At 38.8% G+C, this 19,943-nt stretch overlaps 1 long non-coding RNA gene across 1 annotated transcript; it reads left to right on the forward strand.

Annotated features, from left to right (window-relative positions):
* The first annotated feature begins 11,464 nt into the window (after nucleotides 1-11,464).
* On the forward strand, nucleotides 11,465-12,187 carry LOC112152107. The gene is made up of 2 exons (XR_002920233.2): nucleotides 11,465-11,699; nucleotides 11,790-12,187. It is a non-coding gene; the product is annotated as an uncharacterized LOC112152107 (long non-coding RNA).
* The last annotated feature ends 7,756 nt before the right edge of the window (nucleotides 12,188-19,943 follow it).

The raw sequence follows: 19,943 nt of genomic DNA on the forward strand, positions 1-19,943 counted from the left end.
GTGGCAGCCCTATTCAAAACATATAGTAGATTATTAAATTATTTCTAAACAAATGTTTATAAATGTGTAAACTGTTTAAACTCAAATTTGAATTGAAAGGATTAAAAAATGAATCAAATTGATCTAGGCTCTTGTAAACCAAACCTGGAAATTATTATCGATATAAACCCATCACTTCTTCGTTGTTTTTGTGAAACCAAAACACATTGTTTTGATAATAACCGATTCACTAATAAATCTCAGCTTGTTTGGCTGAACACACCTGATCCAGGTGATCCGCAGAGCACGTGCGGGGAATCCTGGAGAACATGCGGGATGGAGGATCTGCGCTTGTCTGCATTGAGACTTCCGGAACTTTCGAATTCCTTTAGAATGAGGACACATACCATCTATCTCGCGCGCGCGTTCACGTTAGCTGGCTCGTCTTTGTTTATGTCATGCTCTCCCACGCCCGCGTGCGTGTAAAAACTTGCAGAACAAAATATGTTTTTTTTTCTTCTTTTCCTCATCAAAGCGAATTTGAAGGAACCGAGTTCAGCTCGAGTGTGGACCGGAGAGCGCAGACAGACGAACCGAGTTGAAGTTCGAGTCCGGTTCTTCTGGACCGTTTGGGTTAAATACTTCAGTTTTTTTCCACAACCCCCCGAATAAGATATAATTTTATGACAAACACTCTCAGGAATTTTTTCTCTCAAGTGAACTGGACTCTTATTTTGGAAAAACCCAGCAAGCTTTTACTCTGAAATGTGCAATCCCTTTCACTAATGCACGCCTGTGTTTTGCAGGAGAAACTCTGGTGATGTCAGCCTCGTAGTTCTAAAGAATTCAGTCGGATATGATAATACTCGGTGAAAGGAACTCCGTGATTTACGGAGATTTATCGACGTTTGATTAAAAACCGATTATCTTTGTTTCCGCAGACGCCTTCAAACCACGTTTCTGATTTGTAATCGGACTCAATCACTCACCCTGAACTTTAATCCAGATAAAAAGTTCGAACGCCAACTTTGTAACAGAGTTTTGCAGCGGAAACGGTCGACAAACTCACGCGCTGCTGCTGATGAACTCCAATTCCCGCGATTCAAATCCCGCCGGTTCTACTCCATCCAGGCTCAGTTCGGCCCGCATGGGCTCCCAGTCTCCTCCGATCCTGTGGGAGATGTACCGTTACTCCTTTCGTCAGGAAAACTGCTCTTCTGAATCTGGAGTTCAGCCCACGCGGAGAGTCCCCTCACGAGGCCCCGCCCCCTTAGCTGCAGCGGACCAGATGCAGGCGAGCTCGCCACGCCCCCTGCTGGAAGATCTAACAACTGCAGCTGTGGAGGAACTTAAATTGCTTTGAGGGACTTTTCTTCAATCAAAGCCCCTCCAGGTGCTGCCGCTCTTTCATTTGTAACCACCTGTTCAGAATCTTCAATCAAGTCGGTTCATGACATTAAAAACAAGTGTTAAACCACACTGTTGTCCACACAAACCACCAAGAACTAGTTTTGTGCTTCAAAGAGTACATTGGTGAGAGTGGAGTATTTAAATAGACAGAGATTTTCTTCTTGGAATGCATCTTTTAACCCAAAAAAAATCATTTAAAGATAATCAGTTCATAATGTTTTCCAGCGGTGGGAATGATGGAAGGGAGGGTTATATTGCCACAGCTGCTAGAAAGATTGTGGGACCGTTACAGACAATGATCTCATGGCCTTGCACTAACAAGGCCATGAGATCTTTGTTCTTTGTGCATCGACTGATAAGAGGCCCTGGTATAAGCTGGTGTCTATGCAGGCAGAGCTTCTGCTGCTGCAAACGCTTTCAGAGCTTTGATCTCAGCATTGTTCAGGTTAATAAACCACTTCAATCTGATTATTGACTCACAGGAAACTGAATTTAATCTCAGTAAGAAACTAAACAAAACTTGCACATGAGGTTTTATCAACCCAGCAGGACTTTCTCCAGAGGATCAGAGTCAGTGCTACGGCCGAAGGCCACAAACTTTAAAGATCAAACTGAGAAAGAAAGGATGTTTAGGTGAAGAACGTGGAAAACTTCTTGGTCAAAAAGATAACAACAGAAAGTACGACCTTCAGTGCAACCTTATGTCTATCTAAGAGTCTCCAAAACCCAAATAAAAGCATCCATTTCGACCTAGGTCCTCAACACCTTAGAATTTAGCAAAGGCTTTATTGTCACTGTGACATGTTACATGCACAAGGACAATTCCAGAAGTGACTCAGATCCTCCTTCAAGCCGAGGATGAAGTCTTTAAAGTCCCACTCCGATCATCTTCTGATCTGTCTCCCAAATTCTTTCCAGCGGTCTTTAGCCAAAATCCAAAAACCTGTGTCGTTTTCAAGGACATAGTTTCTGCAGAGCGGCAGGAGTTCATTAAAAAAATCACCTCTTAGTTGTGGGCGGGACTGTTGGTGCAGAGTAACCCCGCCTCCTTTCCCATCTGTTTCCACACTCTCCGCTAGCTAGCACCCCCAAGCTAACGTTAGCGGTGCAACAAAAATCAAGAGGATCTGGCCACAGAGAAAAAATATGCCGAAAGTCCCTCTTCCTGCCAGAGCCGGACACTGTTGAGGAAAAATGCCAGGCCGAAATGGAGCAACTCTTTTCCCAACATAGTCCCTCCCTCAAGGTCGCAAAGTGACCTTCAACCAACGAGAACTCTACCGTCACAAGTTGGCATCAGAACTGCACGGCAAAAATGTTACTGTTTTAGGACAAGAACCCCCTCCTGTAGGATTGTGTTGGGAATGACTTTTTCCCTAAAAAGATTTCTATAAATGTTCTTAAAAAATCCAAGAACCAGGCCTTATTGAACACAGTTACTTTTATTATCTTTTTGCAAAAAGAGAGAGATCCGACCAGACAACTTCTCAGAGTTACCTCGTAGGAGCTCCGCCCCACACATGGAGACAAGCACTTTTTATAGACAGTACAGGAACTCGAAATACAGGCATGGTCTTATCCTCCAGGGGTCCTGTGTCAGAGGTCATAACTGAAACTTTTCCAAAGCCTGAAAGACAGCCCCAGGGGAAGGAGTGACATCTCTGAAAGTTTTCCGAAGACTGGAAGACAGCCCCAGGGGAAGGAGTAACAACAAGTTGTATCACCAGACATCAGATAAGACATTCTAAAAACCCTCCATGAGATCTGAGTGGAACATTTTGAGCAAGGTGAGGCCACGCTGGCTTCAAGACCCACACATAAACATAATTTTGTTAATTAATATTTCCAACAGATTGCCAAGAACACCACATAGAAACCTTCTGTACTCATACCGGAATGAGTAAACTGTAAGTCTGTGAATAATACAAAATGACTATAGGTACAAAAGAGTGTAAACCTTGTACAATACATGATGAAGATATCTGTAAGCTCTGCTCCCAAGCAGTTGTCTAATGCGATATATAGAAAGAATACATGTATACACTGATGTGCTGGAATACACAGTAAACTTGAATTCCTGTGCATTTATACGGAATCCCAAAGTGTAACATATGGTGGTAAATGCACAGTAAAATTGGATGCAACATATAATAAAATATACTGAGTAAAATAATGTATATTCATAACCCTCTAGGTACTTCAAGATATGAAGATAATACTGCAGTAACTATAAGTCTAGTATATGATGCAATTATGAATATAGCATTAGCTCCACTCTGCATTACTGAACACATTAGTTGGCACTTCTTACTCTGTATGTTGGTCACACCGATTAAACATCTCACAGAAGCAAGTTTCCGTCAGTTTGCAGTGATCAAACTCAGGCATACCTTTGTGAATCATATGTGCAATATCGAAAAACCCGCCGGCAAACAGACCTACTCAAATTGTTGATCGGTAACGGGAAAAACTATATTGCTACTCTGTCCAGTAGCAACCCTGCAGGGTACATATGACCCCAAATGCATCACCTTGTTTCAGACAAAGTAATACACAGTCCTGTAAAACAGTTATAAGGACAATTCATCAAAACACATATAATATCACACTCCATTATATGTATTTTTTTTTTTTTTTTTTTCACAAACTTTGTTTTGGTCCCGAAAGTCTTCCAAACAATATTCGCAGTCCCGCATTCTTCTGAACCTGCAACCACATCAGTGCCACAAAGAATGACCAAGTCACATGGCAGCTCCTTTGACAGCTCTGCAGTTCCGGACCTTTTCCTCTTTCCTTACCCTCCTTGCTTATAGGGCAATGACACGTGCGCTCCTACAGCTGCGGAAACCAGCTGTTCTCCAAAGAAGAAAAATAAAAAATAATTCCACCGCACTCCGCTGTTCCAGCCACAGGAAATTCTTGAAATATACTTCCAACAGCTCCAGAGGTCTTTCAGCTTCTGTTACAACTCCCACGTTGGGGTCACACACTCACGTCACTCCAGTGATTTCCTCCATTGGTATACTCAGGACACAGGCTCTCGATGTGCATCTGGACCGTCTGGAACTCAGCCATCCTGTTCACCGTCATCTTTTGGACCCTCGTGTCCTGGAGCTTGAGGCATAGGCTCTTTGTGATCGGTACACAGCAGCAGACCAGCAGGACCAGGCTAATAAGGACCATGACTGCCCCCACAGCTGCCTTTACCAGCACCTCCTTCCACAAGAACCCAGCCAACTCCATACTTTATTCTGACATGCATTTTCAGCTAGTTTAGTCTGCAGTCCACTGAGTTTCTCCATCACTGTCGTGAACGTTCCTTCTACAGGTGTATTATGGGGGATGTAGGAACAACAATACTTTACAAACATGTGACAAACTCCACCCTTTTCTGCCAGCATCCAATCTAGTATTTGCCTATTCTGGCAAATCGAATCCATTTAGCTGCACCATCATGCAAGTCAGGGAGCCGGACAACCAGCCCAGTCAAATCCGCAGTCTGCCATGGTATGTAGTGTGCCTGTGTGCCTTTTATTAAGATCGGAAATTGACCTGGATCAGTATACCTATCAGGTGGGTGTATGTTAGGTCTGTATCTGAGATCATATGGCTCTTCTCTTCCTTTCCTTATGCTTTAGAGTGAGCTTCTGCATTTACTGATAAATTTTGAAGCTCCTTACCACAATATATGTTGTACAGCTTGTCCATTTGTTCTTCGTATTCTTCTATAATGTTTTTTTTCCTTTTTTCTGGGTTGGTTCAGTCTAGATTGGTCGGCCATGTCTATCCAGTACGACTCACTCTGTGCTCCCTCTCTCTGTGCAGTTCGTTCAGCATAACAATTCAGTATTTGACTTTGCCTGGCCTTTTCTGCCTTACGCCCTGTGCTGCAATGCTGAGGATGTAGTTGTTCCCGGTTTATTTCCTCCACATGTCGCATGGACCTCGCTCTACTGGTAGAGAATGGGCATTTTCAGCTCCTGTCCTTGGTGAACAGGCGTCCACGGACCCTCCTACTGCTTTTTGAGGAGAAGCTTCCACATTTAGGTTAAAGCTTGTTCCCTTCTGGGTGTTTGCTTTGTCATATTCAAAATTCCCACTGATGCTTAATGTTCCATCTAGAGATGGGTATATTCCTGCAGACGTATTGAAGTCTTGGTCTTTCTCATTGTTGCTCGTTATTTTGAGATTTTTCAGCTCAGGTAGTTTCCTCTGATTTTGTCTCTATAGTTCTGACCTTCGGTTTTAAACAAATGGAGTATTTGTAATTCGGTCTGTCTCTTTTGGTTCAGTTTTTTACTGTGATCCTTTGGTTTGTAATCTTTAATTCGAGTTTCCATTATTGTTGCAAACGTCAACATCAAATGTACCATCTTGAGGCCATGGTGAGTCAAGCTTTTGAGTTCGCTTGTGCCATTTGTTTGATTTTTTTTTGGGATTTCATTGACCCACTGGGGGTACTTAACACCCAAAATAGTGATTGGGGTCATGGTTGCCTTCATTTGTAATGCCATTTTCCTTATCTTGATTGTTTAAGTTGACTGTTAAATGTATTTGTTATTCTGTTCGCATTTAGAGTTCTTTTTATTCGCCTGAATGGTTCATCAGTTCAGGTTAATCTAATTTATGCTACTTTTATTGTAGGGATGTCACCCTTAATTCAGAATAATTCACCTGAGTTAAAACTGAACTCCTGAATTGGAATGAGCAGTTCTTTTATGGTCTCTATATGATTTATCAGAGTTGGCAATTTAATTTGAGTATAAGGGTTTAAATGCTGTTAAGCTAAAGTGACTGGAAGACACCAAACACAAAATTTGATTATTTTAATTATTTTTTAGCAATTAACTTATATAACTACTCCTTCAACTTAATAGGGACTCCCAAGCGGACTTGCAGCTGCAGTGTGAAAGCCTTTAGTCCTTCTCCTTTTCTGCCTGCTCGCACAGTTGGAGAGTGCTCCGGTGGGGCTCTTGGCAACCTTTCAAGCACAACCCAAAATGCTGCACATCAACTATTGCCACACCCCTATCACCAGATAAAACTTTTTTCGTCTACGCCTACAATCGCATCAGCCATACACATACAAGGGGCGTGACAGGAGGCGACCATACGTAATCGATATTTGATTCAGTCAAACGCTCTACATTAATATGGTTAGACCTGCAGCAGAGCACAACTACAATGGAGATTCAGATGGAACACCCACAGCACCTATACTACACAATTTATCAAATTATGCACACAGATTTGCACAGCATTTGCACAGGATTATAACATCACTTTATAATGTAAAAGAAAGCGGCAACAATGGAAATAACACATGTAAACCTACGGGTGCACCCAAGAATAATTTCTATCTGCACAATCCTCATCTGTGCCTCTACTTACTTGGTTCTTAAGAACAAATTTATAGTTTTATTATTTTAACTTTTATGGAGCTCCAGCAAGAATCAGTGGCTTTAACGCTCACTTCACCTTCTTGTATCTGATTTATTATTATCGTGGCCGCTCTAAGCTTAGTCACACACTCACTCACAGTTGTCAGCACCAACCTCTTTGCACATCTGGTTACAATCTAACCGCGCCTCCACACAACCTGCCTGTATCAACACTCCCTTCACTCAGAGAGAGCAAAATTCATTATTCACTTACTATTAGTCCAAGTTCGGGGCTGCCAGACCTCCGTGCTGTCTCCCCAAATCACTAATTTAAGAGAAAATTATCCTACCTTATATCTTTAGTGCTGCAGTGTTTGCGATTTGGAGATCCACCACGGACACCTACACGGCCCACCCAGGGACGCCAATATGTTGAAGAAAAATGAGTCGAAGTAAAATGAAAAATCAGACTCAGAAGGGTCTGTTTATTCATGAATAAAGTCAGAAAAATCTTCCAGCGTAACCATTCAGATTTTGTTGAACAAGCCCTCGATTCTCTGTTTTCTCCAGTCTTTAAACCCGAGCGTACGTGAAGCACAGCGCACACACCGCCTCGTTCTTTGGCAGTCGTACCAGAGGAACCTTCGTCAACACCAGGCGATCCAACACCACATCTGTTTCTGTCTTATCTTTCCTGGAAACCCTTGTTAAACCATTTATCTTAGACACTTTTCTGGACACTGGAACTGAGAAATGTCACGGCGACCTAGTGCCTCTTCCAACTCAAAGTCTGGAACATTAGCTCATTCCTTGGACTAAATAGTCAAAAACATCATTCATTCTGGAGTCCACTTTTGGGTTATAGCTTTGCATGTTCCATTAGGAACCACAGGCCGAAATGGAGCAACTTTTTTCCCAACAACACAAAAAAACATAGTTTGCGCCCAAAATCCTTCGGCGAAAGTCCTGGACCAAAACCCCCGTTTTAAGCTTTTGACCTTTTTACCCTTTTGACATATAACTGCTTACATGATCTGCTGATTCACAGAGAAAAAGCTGCTTTTTAGTTTTTACAGTTTAATCACATTTATAAGCTTAAAAGCAGAAAGTTTTGAAAAGTTTTTAAAATATCCTTTTTTGAAAGGGTTTCCTAAAGTTGCGAAATTTCTGCTTCCGACTAGATAGAGATTTTTTCTGGCGCCATCCTGCATGTGATCAGAGGCCTCTAGAAAAAATAGCGAGCAATGTCAGAGCTGTCCAGACTTCAAACTTCTCAGCAGATTCATCCTTTTGAACAAATGACGCAGTTCTGTTTATTGGTCCGGAACCGTAACATGACTGCAGTCCAACCAGGTGCTGTACATCAAAACCACCTGTTGTTGACCTTCCGTCACCACAGCCAATCAGCTTTCACTGATTGGCACAGGTGTTTTGGGTGACACATATCCGGCCCTCCAGGTATTTATATCCAAATAATTTTATTTTATGGGTAATAATGGCCAAATGTTATGAGCTTATTTCTAATTTGTTTGAATTTGACTAAATGTTTTTGAGTATAAAATATTAAAAGTTATGCAAGGTTGAAGTTGATTTTTTTTCTGGAATTCCTGAGTTTTTATTATTTATGTTAAAAAGTTACAGTTTTAAAATTTGTCATTCTGATACCTTTTTGGACTATTTTGGCATTTACTAACATTTTTTAGGCTGTTTTGGAGTTTAGCTAATATTTCAGCTACACGCAAGCTGGTTTGGGTGATTCTGGCTTTTTTACTATTTGTTTTTTTTTCGTGGTACTTTCTAAATTTAGCTGTTTTCTCAACTACATGCTAGCTTTTTTGGCTAACTTACGTATTTTTTAGGCCAATTTGTCATTTAGGTAATATTTTAGCTGTCTATCAGCTTCAGCATCATTAGCAAGTACCTTCAGCGTTTCAGGCTTTCCTGAAAAAAAAATTGACTGTTTGAGTTAGGCTAATATGAAAATGCAAGCCGTTTGGCTAATTTAGGCTATTTTGTTTGTTTTTTAGGCTACTTTGAAGTATAGCTTTTTTTTCAGCTACGTGCTAGCTCTTTTGGCTAATCTACATTTTCTCTTTAGTTTTTTAGGCTAATTTGGCATTTAGCTGATGTTTTAGCTGGCTCTCAGCTTCAGCGCTTTCAGCACAACCATCTTCAGCAGCCAAATTCAGTTTACAGCATTCACACTTGTCATGAATGGTGGTTAAGGATCCAAACACAGAAGACAAGACTTGTGGCAGAAACTCAAAGATTTACTTAAAAAACTCAAAACATGACAAAACCAGGAGAAAACAAACCAGTGACGTGACATAACAGAACAGATGACATGACAATGCAGAAAGGAAGACCAGACACTTACTTAAATAGGCTGAGGACAATTAACTAAACGAAGACAGCTGTGGGTGATTTGACCTGAACATGGTGAGACTGACAAGGAAAACAGAACATGACAAAAACCACATCACAGAATCCTGACAACACTAGCATTATCGCAGGCAATGCTATATATCTGGTTCATAATTATGTTTAAAAGTTACGGTTTTCAAGTTTTAAAATTTTGTTTTAATGTTCAATAAATGTTTATCCTGTTTGGCCCACTACGTAAGGAGTGTTTTTTGGCCCCTTGTGCGATTGAGTTTGACACCCCTACAATGAAGCCAAGAGGTTCTTTTGAGATAAACAGTTGTTCTCTGGTTTAGAACCTTCTGGTGGTTGGCCCCTTTTTGTCTTTTCCCTTTACTGAAGCTGTGAGAGCTCATGTGGAGCAGCTGGAGGAGCCTCTGGGGTGAACTGATAAAAACAAAGGAAGACTGTTTGAGGCCCTTATCATGCGGGTTCTTCAGTAGATCCCGGGATGACACCAAGATTAAACTGAATGACGTCATAAATACCATTCTCTTAACTTTTGACCTTTGTTGAACTCGTGCCAAAGTAAATAATCAGGCTTTTTGAGTAACTCAAGTTCTAATAAACTTGAAACCTGGTTACAGAAACCAACGTTTTGAGGTGGTACAAGCCACAGCTCTGTGCTGGAAAAACTGACCAAGGCTTCAAATACTTCAATAAGAATGAGAGCATTTGAGATCAGTCAGAAGAAACTGAAGACAATATAAAATTTAATTTTGACGGAACATCAATAATGTCAATATATGTCCATATTTTTATATATAGAAAGAGCCAAAGAAGTAACTTCCATCAAACTCATTTTGACAGGTAACCTTTGACCTACACATTCCATTGTGATGATGTAGCAATTTAATATAAAGTTTATATAAAATTTATATAAGGTTTATATTAAAATACCTTTATATTAGGATAATACAAAGGATAACAATACAAGGAAAACCGGCTTGGATCTGAGGGGAAGAAATAAAAAGACAATTACACATGTGTTCTGAATGTTGACGCGTTAACTCGCGCGATTAATAAAACATAATTAATTAGTTAATCTTTATTAATCGCGGTCAGGCATCCTGCCATAGAGCTGTGAGATCAGTGTAATAAAACTTATTTTAAAACTCTATTAACTTTTTTCTACATTTGGTGATCTAGATTTCAATAAAATAAAGAGATAATATGGGATTTATTTGTTAGTTTATTATCATTTATTAGAGCTCTTAGGAGAAAAATCAAATTTTTCCAGAGAATTTTCTGTTTTTGCGTAATTTTATGTCTAGTGTGTGAATACAACATGAAAAAATGAAAAAATATAGGTAGTGTCACATAGGAGAGGTTGTGCTGATTAAAATGATACCAAATAAACAATCAGATAATCTTTCAAATTGAAAATACTGAAGTAAATTCAAAAGTAGACAAAAACTGAGTATATGACCCAAGGTTCCGAAGGAATAAAAAATAAATGTTTGTGTGTGATTGCTTTCAGATAATACTGGCAAATACTGTAACAAACAAAGCAAATAAATAATAGGGCCGAGAATTGATAAAACAAAACAAAAGCAAAAAAAAAACAATAATAATTAATGGCAACTCTGGAAAAAGTTAATCGCGATTAATTAAAAAAAATTTGTTACAGTATTTATCTACAAATAATCATTCTATGAAATCTCACAAGAGTACATTTATATACAAGAGTACACAAATTTGTACATTTAGAACATTTATTTTTATTAGGGCTGGGAATCGATTAAAAGAAATTAACAAATTAATCGCAAACATAGAAAAAAAATAATCGCGATATCAATATAATTTTTTTGTCTCAGTATTTGCTGACCACTTGTTATCTGTGAATAAACACAAGATGAAATCACACACGAAACTCTACATTTAGAACATCATTCTTAATTAATTCTGTCAATCAATTGCAGGAAAAAATTGGATTAATCGCACTTCTGTGTTGGGATTAATCACAATTAATCACAATGTTTTTCCAGGTAAAATGTATTTGTACAGTATGCCACCAGACCACGTATCAAATGGTCTGGTTTTAGTTGAAAAGTGATCTGAACAACAAAAATACCAAGAATAAAGTACTAAAAACTGATTGAATATTTATTTTTTTTGTAAGTGACCATCATGTAAACGGGATAATACACAGCAAAATGTTTTAATGACTGTTTCTTCGATTAATTTGCGTTAATAAATTTTAACTTTTTGATTAATCACGTGTGTTAATGTTCACAGCACTAATATTAATATAACCATTTTACTTACAGATTTCCTGGGGGGGCGGGGAAACCCGGAGAGGTCAGAAGAATCCCTCCGTTTTCGTCGGTTCATTAGGGATCTCCACTTTACCGCACGAGGGTCAAAAGACAGGGATACTGTCTGCGACTCAGCGGAAGCCTCCAGAACCACCAGCCATCAGGGGGGGAGCCGCCTGTCAAACTCGGCTGGTCCAGCAGCAATCTAACCCAAATAATCTGTGCAGAAGCCAGACCACCACCCGTCAATGTAACAGAACCATATTCACATTTAATGAGATTTATCTTGCTCAAACATAAGAGTGCTTTTCTGATACAATGTTGTGTACGTTGTTTTCAGCTGAACTGTCTGAGAATGAGAAACCACAAGAACAGGAAGCAGCTTAACTGAACCCTGAAAGTGGATGTGGGGGGGCTAGACTGAAGAACTGCTGCTTCCCCTGCAAACTGTGTTTCTGCTTAACAGGCGTTTGACTCTTAGTGTAACTAGATGAGGAACATTTGCTGCAGACCTTGTATGATTTGTAACTCCTGAGGAGGGGTCTGCAACCTGCGGCTCCAGAGTCAGGCTCCTCTACCCCTCCATTGTGGCTCTCAGGTTAAAGAAAAATACTGAGCTTTTGGCTTAAAGAAGTCACTGTAAAGTAAAGTTAAAAAAAAGTAAAATAATTTATCACCAGCCTCCAAAAAACAGTAGCCATAGTGGTTTGATAATCGAGAAATAAACATGTTGACGAATTCCAGTGTTTTAATTGTGACTCGTGGTTCAAAAAATACAGTTAATTAGCTCTGTTTTAATTTAAGAAAGTTAGATTTATGAATTTCTGGCTAAAAAGCACCACAAACATTATATATATATATATATATATATATATATATATATATATATATATAAATATTCTTGCTGACATGACATTACCTACCACTAGATTTGCTCCATCGAGATAATTTTATGCTACACAGGAAGTCTTTTATTTTGAAAGGAAGTCTTTTAAACCTCTGTCAAAAGTTATAAACTGTTTCATATTTGGCAAAAAATATTGTTTTCTCTTAAAGTTTGTTTTATTTATGCCAAATTATAATAGTTTATTTATAAAATGACAATAACATGAATACAAAATCTAATTTTTCTTAAGGACGCGTGGCTCTTACGGGGTTGTGGTCGGTTAGAAATCGACCCAAACGGCTCCTTAAGTGTTAAAGGTTGCAGCCGCTGTCTTAGAGGGATGCAGCTTGTGTAACCAGAGCACCATAGGCTCCGCAAAGTGGGAGGAAGAGTAATTTGGGATATTTTTCTTTCTTTTCCTGTCTTTTTAAAACTAAAAAACAGCACGTGAAAAGGCCTGCGTGGTCCCCGGACATTTTGGCGTCATGACGTCAGACCTCTTCTTGCCAGGTAATAAATGATAAATGATTAGGGGTGGCACCTTTTTTTCTTTATTACACACTGTGCTTTTATTTTTTTTTGTCCTTCACTTGAACAGTTTGACCAGATGTAATGAATCCTGCAGACGGCACCTCCAATTTGCTGAAGGGACCCCCCACCACCACCACCACCACCACCACCCCCCTGCTGTTTTCAGGGGGTCATAAAAGGGAGTTGCGGTTAAAGCTGATAAATCTGACTTGTCATGAATATTATCAACAATCTGGTTGGAAAAAAGACCAGAACATACTTTGAAGTTGGTCAGTTTAATCTCAAAATCAATTAAGAAGTGATAAAAAAGTCAAGAATGTAACTGAGACTCTTAAAATGTCCCCTCCAGGTAAACTGCGTTCCCTCATGTTTTCATCCCGGAAGTTTTCTTTTCGCAAATTCACAGTTTCGAGGAGATTGGGACTGCTGCGTCGGGTCAGCTGACCTTCTGGATCTTTCTTCTCTGAGCTAAAATCAGCTGATTCACCAAGGAAAGGTCACACAAACGATTTTTGTCTTAAGAAAAAGCAAAATGTTCCAGTTTCTTACAGATCAGAACCCAACGAGAGCCACAAAATATCACTTTATTTTTAAAAAAATCCCAATATTTACATTTTTTGTCAATTAAATGTATAAATTTAACTTAAATATTACAATAATGAAATTACAGCAGTGTCTGTGTTTGTATATATAACAGCTGTAACTTTTTTTACTTTTGAAAGCAGCGCAAAATAGTTCCTTTCAAAATAAAACCCACTTTGTGTCAGAAAAGGTCAAACATGATGTTTCTTATCATTAGGATTTTGGTGTGCCACCATCATATTTTCCCTTTTTACTCTCAGTTATAAACAATGTTTTAGTAGAATCTATTTATTTAAAAAAAAAAACTTTGGATAAACTGAGGTTTTATTGTCATTCTCTAAGATGTGAGGCATTTTCAGTTATTTTAAACTGCATTTCTTCACAATTTTAAAATTTTATTTGACTAACTATAAATAAATGAAATTTAAAGAACATTTCTACAGAATTTCTGTCAGTAAATTCAACTTTTTTTTGCTTGTGACATATTAGAAATCTGAGTAGAAATGACAAATCTTAATTATTCCTCTTTTAGGGATTCAATCAGGTTTTTCATGTGTCTGTGGAGCCCCAGGCGGCAGACCCTTGTCTTAAGTCATGGTGGGATGTGATGTTACAACATGCTGAGCTGTCCCCTCGTTAGGAGATAACCTGCACAGATAAGCAGGAATGTGACATCTGGTGCTGCAGAACCTCAAACCCTCCAGAGTGGTCCCACGCCGTGACCCTGCCTGAACTATGAGCTGCTTCATCCGTGGCTGCGTTTATGCTCCTCTGCAGGAACAGACCGACATCATTGATGGAGTTTTTGGGGTGGAAGCGGCACAGTGGTGTAGTGTCTTGCCTCTTAATCAGGAAGTAATAGTTCAAATCCCACCTTTCTATGTGAGCATGTGTACCCTCCCCCATTTGCACAAGAATTGGGGTAGATGTTTTTTGTGGGGCCCAAAAGGAAATGTGAGCTCCTATGAGCACAGATGGGTTGGGGGTAGGAGCTACACCCTGAAGGGAAACTGAGAGAAGCCCCCACCTCTCTGCTGCACTCAGGCAGTAGTTTGGAGAACATGACAGGATGCTGGTGGGGCATCTTCCTTCCTACGCTCCATTTCTAAATCCAATAGACTCTTTTCACGTGACGTCACACATCGCCGGTCACATGCAGAGTGGCTTTTGTATATTATTTATTGTAGAAATGTCTTACCTGGTTATACTGGTTTCCCTCTCTTAGATTGTTCACAAATCAGAGTATAAATGTCAGACCCTTTTTTTTTTTGTTCTATAAGCAGTATGTAAATAAAGGATTTTTTAAAAATAAAGTACTAAGAGATAACTACTATGACATGCAATTGAAAGTGTAATTTTTTATGTACACAATTTATTGTCAACATGAGTTCACTTTATCATAGACTTAGAAAACATATATAATATTTTAAACACAAATCCATCAACTTTCATCCCCAGAATTCTGTAATTATTATTATTTCAAGTCGTTATCAGACTGTTGCTGTGAGGATTTTAGTTTGGAGTTTCAGTTTTAGTCGTATTCTGTCTCCTGTCAGTCACTTCAGGTTCATGTTGATCTTCTCATTTCTATTAATTGTCTTCAGTGTATAAAAGTTTTCAGGTCTACATTATATGCTTTTCACATCTTTATTTCTCCTTGGGTTTTTGTCCTGTTTTAGTTTATTTATTAAATCTCTACATTTCTACCATCAAGACCAGTTTCCTCCATTTTGGGTTGAAACACATTTTCCTGGTTTTTAAAGTTAAACTAGTCAATCTAGTTCTATATTCACAAACGGCTGAATCTCATCTTGTCCTCTAAATACATGATTTTATTGTGATTTCAAAGATTTTGTTACAAAAGATTGTGAAACAGAATTTAAAGAAAGCAATTTAACCACAAAATATTACATTAAACAGATCAATTTAGTTTCAAACTAGTGATATTGACTTTTACAACCGATATTCGATATTTTCCAGCCTCTTGCAGCCGATACTGATAATCAACCAACATTTTTATTTTACTACTTAAGAAAAAAATGTTTGCAAGTACAAAGTAAGAGTGCATGACTCTTAAGTATTCAAACTGCGGAACATGTTTTACCTGCAAATAAATTGAACAACAGGTAATACAAACACTATTAACTTTTTCAATCTGCTATAATAGAGAAAATTTATTTCAAAGAACAAAAGTGAAGACTTTAATTTTAAGAGCAGTGTCAAAGGGAAATGTATTCATTCAAATAATGCTTAATATAATAACATGCAAAAGAAATAATTTAATCTCAAAGAGCGAAAAATACTGCTTTGTTTGAAATTGCTATCCAAAATAAATGGTTGTTAATAGTGTATTTAGTGCAGTGTTTTTTTTGTGTGTGTGTTTCTTTCTTACAAATTGCTGGCATTGCCAAAAACCAGTGGCGGGCCGTGCATTTCACACCTAGGCCTTCAGTAGTGCTCCATCTGAATCAATCCAACCCTCATTAACTATTTTATGGCAATAAAACTTCTACTGCAGGTACAGCTGCCACACACACACCAAAAGCATAAAAAATAACCTGATAAAATTTCAATATTATGTAGGGAGATAGCAAAATTTTACTCACCAAAAATCCAGATTATTTAAACACAAAATCCATCCTTTCTATCCTCAAGAAGATTTCAATCACTCTGTCGTGCAGAATCCGTGCGTTTCGCAGATGGAAAGTGTTCCGTGGCTGTGATAAGCTGGAAAAGGCTGCATGCGGGAAATGTTCTGGTATTCCTGAAGCCTCTTGTGGTCCAGGAGGGAGACAAACATCAGTTTTTGTGATCGATCAAGGTCTGTGTCTGGAAAATAATATTGTCGGTAGTGCGCGCGAGGATTTTGCGCTGCACCTCTTCGTGCGCTCGGAGCGCCCGTGGTGCGTTCAGGGGCCTCGTAGATTTCCTCGTATCAGCTTCACTCCCGCTCAACGGAGTCACGGAACTCCTTTACCCGTGCCAGACAAAACTGTGCTATAACTTTACCCAAAAATCGGACGATGAGACCACAATGTGATCAGCTCGCTTTCCACTGGTAACATCTTGAAACCCGACACGCCGCTCCTCGACACCTGTGTCCGTCACATAACGCAGAACCAGAGCGAGATGCGCTGCGTTACTCACGTCTGTCGTCTCATCCACCATAACAGACACAAACGGGGCTTTAATAACTTCCCTTCTGATCTCCTTCGATCGCACTGATCAGGTTGTTTTGTCCACCAAACACGTCATTAGTGGACAGGTGGAAGTCTAAGTCTGTGTCACTCTCCGTGATGAGTTTCCTCTGTTTGTGGATCCAGTGCTTTCACCGCGCCCCAAAATGAAGGTACCACTCGTAGTTAGGACTGAAAGTGACGTTCAAATCCTTCTCCCGGTTGTGACAGGCTTGCTAGCTTCAGAGTTGCCCGACTTTGCTTAACAATGTCCAGCTTTTCTTGAAAAGTCCGTCTGGAAAATGGCTTTGGCAATAAAGCTATTAAATCCACTCGATACATTTGCTGGTGCAGCTCGCTGAGTCGCTTCAGATCCGATGCAGTTTGCTAGCTAGTACACTCTCCGACTATCCAATTAAAGCTCGTGAAAATGCTGACGTTTCCGTGCGCCTGCTAGCTGGCCTTGGTGTCCTCTACTTCAAATCTGATTGGTTGAGGCAACAGTTTGGTCGACAATTATTTTATGCTACAGGGCCCGCAGAACTGATTGTGAAGGCCTCCGGGCAGATTTCTTTGACCCTAGCAACAAATGGTGCTGCAATGTGATTGGTTAATGCTTAAATAGGAAAATACACGTCTGGAAGCAGCGCAACCAGGGAGACAGCAATGAAAGGACGAAGACAGAGCATTTGGAATTATAGAATACGTATTCACGGAAATAAATAATAATTAATATCAGTCTGTGATTCAGATATTTTTAGGCCAGCAGAGAAGGCCTTGCAGGCCCTGACGGCCCGCCACTGCCAAAAACATAAAAGGAAGTACTTCCACGTACTATTATGAAATACGTCCACCCAGAGATGATTTTTGTTCTTTGACGCTCTTATTTTGAAAGCTGAAAGTACGTGGCTCGATAGCGGCCCTGGATACTTTCACCTGAACCAAACGATTTCTGTTTTTACAATTATTCCCTAAAATATCCCGGAGAACAACAAGTACATTTATCCTGGGAAGTGATTAAAATGCGTACGGGCAATGCAGTGACGTGCGTCTTTGCTGCAGGTAATAAATGTGGACAACATGAATTTCTATCAACTTTTGTGCTGATTGCACTTAAAATACGTGTAAAAAACATCAACCAAAGTAGAGCCTGTTTGAATAATATCTGCTCAATTGAAAGGTCAATAATTGACCTAAAATATTCAAGGATTATTCAAATTTGTAGATTTGTGAACGATCTCAGAGAGGAAATAAAAATACAGTTTGGCAGGACTTTTAAATATATTGTACATTTTTTGTTGAATTAGGTTATTGTTTATGTAAAATTGTGTTTAGCAGTTTTTTGGTTTCCCGTCACGTTCACGGCCCAGTCACCATTTTGTCTGGCGTCCCGGGAAAGGGTCTATTGAGGAGGTTTTCTCTTCCTGTAGGCCCACATGCCGTAAAGACGCAGCGAGAGGCCATAAATGCAGCTGGTGATGACATCACAGCAGCGTCCTGCAGAGGGAGGATTCAGTTCTCAAGAAGACACTTTCCTCTGTATATTGATAGAACCGATATTCATGTTCCTGGACGGTCACTAAAAACAGAGAATAAAATGTTTTTATCATAGTAAAATGTTGAAGTATCTTGCCGCAGGAGCCAGTAAACGGACACATATCACTTTACTGGTGTCTGCTGTCCATTGGTTGCCCATTAAATTCAAAATTTTACTTTTTAGAACCTTGCATTAGTGAGGCCCCGTCGTACATCTATGACCTTTAAACCTCATACTTTCGGCCCAATCCGTTGCTCCTCGTCTTTGGAACTCCATCCCACTGCTGAGTGTTTTAAAAACCAGGTCAAGACTTATTTTAACCCTTATTTTACTATATCTTTCTGTGTTTTTAGTTGTTTTATTCTTGGTTTTTATTACTATTGTTTTGACTTAATTTTATGGTCTTTTTGTAAAACACTTTGTGATTCTTTCTGTCAAAACTGCTATAGAAATAAAGATATTCTATTGTATTCTATTAAATTGTCTGTTTAACAGTATTTTCAGTATCAAAACTGCTTCAGTAAGGTTTACTGCTCCAGAGGGCGTTTATTTTGGGGTTTTTTCTTTTCGTTTTACATTACAACTAAACCCTGTACATTTCATATTCTTTGTCTTTTTTTAATTGAATTCTAGTTTTCAAAATTGCATGATACAAACTCTAATGCAGTCGTAACTTGTTATCCTGACGACACTTTCATTGACAGAAAAACTTGTTTTTGAAGCACAAAGTACCTATTTGGAGCTCCTGACTTACATTTTGAGAAAGTGACTCACTTTTTGCAGGTTATCTACCATGTTTTGCAGTTTGCACTGATTGTTTTGAGAAACGCCTTAGCAGTGGTAAGAAATACACACATTTACAGACCTTTGAAACAGTCTGGGAAATGTCCTTGAGCTCTTCACAGATAGGCAAAAATAAGAATGCAGTACAAACTGGATCACAGCAGAAACAAGGACACAAATGAGAATCATTTTCTCTGAAAAACTCCTTCTTGTTTCATTATGTCTTATCATAAAATCCCTCTAGGAGGGGAGGGGGGGTGAACCCTGAGAGGAACAGCCTGGTCTGAGACAGATGGCGTCTCCAGACGGGATCAGTAGAGACCTTGGACCTCTGGAAACAAGATCTCCGCTGGATCCAGGAAATTACAGACAGCAGATGCTGTATAGAGACCATTAGCATAAAAAACACAATATTTTACAAACAAATACAAGAAAATCAAATCCTTTACATTTAGGTTTTCGGCTTTTTCTAAATGCAAAAAAGAAGCATTTAATTTTATTTCATCACTCAATTTATAACTATTAAATCGTACTCTTAAAGTAAAGAGTCTGTATATTTTTTTAGAAGTAAATTATTTTTAACTATAAACAATATTATTTAATTTGGAACTTTTTGTTAAACTAAAAAAATACCCCGCTCTCTTAACTATTCCAATTGTTTTTTTTTTTTTTTTGTCATTTAACAAAGGATTCAACAAAAATTTTTCCTGAATTTCCCCAAATCTCAATACAGTATAAAATATACTGAACGAGTAACAAACAATAAATAAGATAAAAGGTCTTTTTGTTTAATACATTTAAACAGAATACGAATAGATCTACAAACTTTGTGTTTTATATACCTTATATAAGACTTCCAAGACTATTTTATGATCAATTATTACACATAAAACTTTACTAGTGAATTTCTGTATCATTAAGATATAATTCAACCTTTCCTACCTTTCTATTGCCAGAAAAAAAATCATGAATTTAGTTTAGTTTTATTTAGGGATAACT

This window comes from Oryzias melastigma, linkage group LG6 (assembly GCF_002922805.2).
Source record: "Oryzias melastigma strain HK-1 linkage group LG6, ASM292280v2, whole genome shotgun sequence".
NCBI classification, from domain to species: Eukaryota; Metazoa; Chordata; class Actinopteri; order Beloniformes; family Adrianichthyidae; genus Oryzias; species Oryzias melastigma.